Genomic DNA, 4,972 nt, shown 5'->3' on the forward strand with positions numbered 1-4,972 from the left:
CTATATACAATAGAGACAGAGTGTGTTGATTATACTCCATAAAAAAGTTTATTTTAAACCCCAGATCAGGGGATGGAGTGATAGCTTAGCAGTTGAGAGAACTGATTGCTCTTCCAAAGGTCATGAGTTCAGTTTCCAGCAACCACATCCACACAGTGGCTTACAACCATCTGTGCACACTCAGTGCACTCAAAGGGCTTTGTGTCTGTGTGAATTCTCTGATGTTTAAAGGGGGTTTATCTGTGCGTGAAGGATTTTCCACAATCACTGCAATCAAAAGGATGTTCTCCAGTGTGAATACTTACATGCTGAACAAGTGTAGATTTGCGTCTGAAGGCTATCCCACAGTTGTTGCTCTTATAAGGCACTGTGAACTTGCTGGTGTACTATGAGGTTGGAGTGATGGATCTTTAAAATACCTTTACTTGGCACATTCAGGACACTTGTAAGGCATTTTTCCAGTGTGGATTCCCTTATTCTGAGTGAGATTGTCTCTTTGAGTAAAGGCTTTTCTGCATTCACTACATTCATAAGACCTTTCGCCAGTGTGGATACTCTGGTGCTGGATGAGCATGGCTTTATGGCCAAAACCTTCCCCACACTCACTGCACTTATAATGCATTTGCCCAACATGAAAGTCCTCCCCACTCTCAGTGCTCTCTGACATCTTCTTGCTATGGATTCTCTCTCTCTCTCTCTCTCTCTCTCTCTCTCTCTCTCTCTCTCTCTCTCTTTTAATTGATGCCCAGTCACATTTTCCTGAAGGTTCCTCTGCTCCACCTCACATGCAGAGGGCTTTTCTGATGAGTAAGGCTCTACATGAACTTTGAAATTCTTAATTAACAAGGATTTATTGTCATCTTTTTGTGAAGAATTCTCTACAGTATGATACTTTAGGTTCTGTCCAAAGTTTTCACAAAACCAGATTTGTTTCTCACATGCCCTGCATGAATAAGTTCTAAGTACAAGGTATGTTCCTTGGTGTTCCTCCATGTCCAAAAGGTCATTCCAAATGAGGCCACATATGTTACAAGGGTGAATTATTTGTGTCAAGAAAGAGCCTGCCTTGGACATACTGACATGTGCCACTCCTACTCTGTTGAGAAGGTACCTCTTCATACTTTACTGTACACCAACAACCTGAAGGCAGAAAAAAAAAAAACACTTTGAAGTATATGTTATCTTAGTATAACTGTGATGTAATACCATGACTAAAAGACAATTGGGCAGGAAAGGGTTTGTTTAGATGACCCTTCCATGGCACTGTTCATCTCTAAAGGAAATTAGGACAAGAACTCAGACAGGACAGCAACCTGTAGGCAAGAACTAATGAAGAGGCCATGAAATGGTGCTGCTTACTGGCTTGCTCCTTATAGCTTGCTCAGCCTGCTGTCTTATAGAACCCCTCCAGGAGATGGCACCACCCACAATGGCTGGGCCCCAAGATCACTAATTTAGAAAATGCCTCACAGCTAAACTTTATGGAAACATTATCTCAATTGAGGTTTCCTCCTTTCAGATGACTCTAGCTTGTATAAAGTTGACATAAATCTAGACATATGTACAGATTAAGTTCATAGGGTTTTCAAGAGGACAAAAGTAGGATCAGTTTTATAGTACTCTGTATAATCCTGAAATCCAGTAATCATAGAATAGGGAAGGCTGAGAGATAAGACATAGAGTGAGGAGAAAAAGTAGCCTCCATATTAGTTATTTAAAAATTACTTTTAGAAAGGCTTTGTCTGACAGCTAACAACAGGTCAGAGTTATGCATAAGTATATATCCAGGAATATTTGATTTAAAGTTAGAGGTTTATATTCAAGGACTATTAAATGATTACGTCTACATATGATGATCTTAGTTCAGTTCATTGAATATAGTTCATTCCAATATTAGAAAGGACTGCAGAGGAAGCAATAGAAGACAGTTGTATTAGAGTTAGGTAGAAAAGCCCTGAATCAGAAATTTGAACAGAAATAACAAACATATCCAGATTGAGAGAGAAAGGTAGAAAGAAGGTATGGTCTCTTGCTTTGGCAACGAATGATAGTGTGTTAGTGAGTGGTTTGGGGCACTGTGTATTCAGATGCTAAATTCTATGCCCAGAGAGCTGGTTGTGTTCCTGAAGATATTCTGGTCTCTTAGTTTATGTAAAAATTGTTTTCCATCACCTCTAATGCTCAATAAGAGAGTTAATTGGCCAATTATCTGGACAGAAGAAAGTTGAGTGGGACTTCCAATCTAAGTTAGGGGGTCACAGAGAGAGACCAGAGTGGAGAAGGAATACGCCATGAGGAGAGGAAGAAATGGAGAGACCAGGAAGAGTCACCAAGGGGGTCTCCATGAGGACACACATCGAGCAGAATGAGCCAGTCCAAGATTCAGATTGAATGTAAAGGACCCTGGGGCTAGAAAGTAGGCAGCCTTAGAAGTTAGAATAGCTCAGAACCTGTCTACCCTAGGCTTGCAGCTTGCTAATAAACCTAACAAGTCATTGTGTTAAATATTTGGTAGCTAGAAAGGAAACAGATAAGGCTATCATCCTTATATTACTGCCTACAGTAGCAGACACAAGACAGCTTTCTGATGCTATCTGAAAAACATCTAGAAGTCATACCATCCTCCAGGTCTCACTTATCAGAGTTGATCAAAGCCCTTTGGGCTATGCTTCGAGTCATGCCCTCTCAGTCAAGTGCCAGGACTCTCTTGCTTGCCACAGTTCAAGACCCATAAAGGATCTGGAAGACAGAAGTCACCAGGGAAAATCTAGGTGTCTTGGCTCCGGGACTCCGCGGAGGGCAGGCTGCACGGGTGACCGTGTGGAATACAGAGTGCCAGCTGTTTCTGGGACGGGCGAGAGAGTCGCAGAGCTTCTGGGCGGCGCCATCTTTAGCTCCAGACAGCCGGCCACCTTCCTGGTGAGAGCACGGGGTCTGCCTGGCCTGAGAGGTTTGTGGCACAGGCGCCGGCGGGAGCCTTCTTGGCTCCGGGACTCCGCGGAGGGCAGGCTGCACGGGTGACCGTGTGGAATACAGAGTGCCAGCTGTTTCTGGGACGGGCGAGAGAGTCGCAGAGCTTCTGGGCGGCGCCATCTTCAGCTCCAGACAGCCGGCCACCTTCCTGGTGAGAGCACGGGGGTCTACCTGGCCTGAGAGGTTTGTGGCACAGGCGCCGGCGGGAGCCTTCTTGGCTCCGGGACTCCGCGGAGGGCAGGCTGCACGGGTGACCGTGTGGAATACAGAGTGCCAGCTGTTTCTGGGACGGGCGAGAGAGTCGCAGAGCTTCTGGGCGGCGCCATCTTCAGCTCCAGACAGCCGGCCACCTTCCTGGTGAGAGCACGGGGGTCTGCCTGGCCTGAGAGGTTTGTGGCACAGGCGCCGGCGGGAGCCTTCTTGGCTCCGGGACTCCGCAGAGGGCAGGCTGCACGGGTGACCGTGTGGAATACAGAGTGCCAGCTGTTTCTGGGACGGGCGAGAGAGTCGCAGAGCTTCTGGGCGGCGCCATCTTTAGCTCCAGACAGCCGGCCACCTTCCTGGTGAGAGCACGGGGTCTGCCTGGCCTGAGAGGTTTGTGGCACAGGCGCCGGCGGGAGCCTTCTTGGCTCCGGGACTCCGCGGAGGGCAGGCTGCACGGGTGACCGTGTGGAATACAGAGTGCCAGCTGTTTCTGGGACGGGCGAGAGAGTCGCAGAGCTTCTGGGCGGCGCCATCTTCAGCTCCAGACAGCCGGCCACCTTCCTGGTGAGAGCACGGGGGTCTGCCTGGCCTGAGAGGTTTGTGGCACAGGCGCCGGCGGGAGCCTTCTTGGCTCCGGGACTCCGCGGAGGGCAGGCTGCACGGGTGACCGTGTGGAATACAGAGTGCCAGCCGTTTCTGGGACGGGCGAGAGAGTCGCAGAGATTCTGGGGCGGCACCATCCTCAGCTCCAGACAACCAGCCACCTTCCCGGCAAGAGCCACAGAGCTTCTGAGGCTGCGACATCTTCGACTCCAGACAACTGGCCACCTTCCTGGCCAAAGCAACACAGCTTCTGGGAAAGATTCTGTTTTGGGCCTTCACCTTCAGCCAGGAGGAGGTCCAAACACCAGATAACTGTACACCTTCCCTGAGAGAGGAGAGCTTGCCTACAGAGACTGCTCTGACCACTGAAACTCAGAGAAGAGAGCTTGTCTCCCACGCCTGCTGATAGAGGGTAACAAAATCAACAGAGGAACAATCTTTTAACAAAGACAACTATAACAACTAACTCCAGAGATTGCCAGATGGCGAAAGGTAAACGTAAGAATCCTACTAACAGAAGCCAGGACCACTCACCATCATCAGAACCCAGAACGCCCACTTCGCCCAATCCAGGACACCCTAACACACCTGAAAAGGTAGACCTGGATTTAAAAGCATATCTCATGATGATGGTAGAGGACATAAAGAAGGAATTCAACAACTCACTTAAAGAAATACAGGAGAACACTGCTAAAGAGTTACAAGTCCTTAAAGAAAAACAGGAAAACACTGCTAAAGAGTTACAAGTCCTTAAAGAAAAACAGGAAAACACAACCAAACAGGTAGAAGTCCTTATAGAAAAACAGGAAAACACATCCAAACAGGTGATGGAAATGAACAAAACCATACTAGACCTAAAAAGGGAAGTAGACACAATAAAGAAAACCCAAAGTGAGGCGACGCTGGAGATAGAAACCCTAGGAAAGAAATCTGGAACCATAGATGCCAGCATCAGCAACAGAATACAAGAGATGGAAGAGAGAATCTCAGGTGCAGAAGACTCCATAGAGAACATCGGCACAACAATCAAAGAAAATGGAAAATGCAAAAAGATCCTAACTCAAAACATCCAGGAAATCCAGGACACAATGAGAAGACCAAACCTACGGATAATAGGAGTGGATGAGAATGAAGATTTTCAACTCAAAGGACCAGCAAACATCTTCAACAAAATTATTGAAGAAAACTTCCC

General features: G+C 47.2%; 1 long non-coding RNA gene across 1 annotated transcript; it reads right to left on the reverse strand.

Annotated features, from left to right (window-relative positions):
- Positions 1-832: 832 nt before the first annotated feature.
- Positions 833-2,762, reverse strand: Gm30645. Its single transcript, XR_003946721.1, has 2 exons — positions 2,619-2,762; positions 833-1,140 (listed from the first exon to the last, which is right to left on the reverse strand). It is a non-coding gene; the product is annotated as a predicted gene, 30645 (long non-coding RNA).
- Positions 2,763-4,972: the final 2,210 nt, after the last annotated feature.

This window comes from Mus musculus, chromosome 7 (genome assembly GCF_000001635.26).
Source record: "Mus musculus strain C57BL/6J chromosome 7, GRCm38.p6 C57BL/6J".
Taxonomy (NCBI): domain Eukaryota; kingdom Metazoa; phylum Chordata; class Mammalia; order Rodentia; family Muridae; genus Mus; species Mus musculus.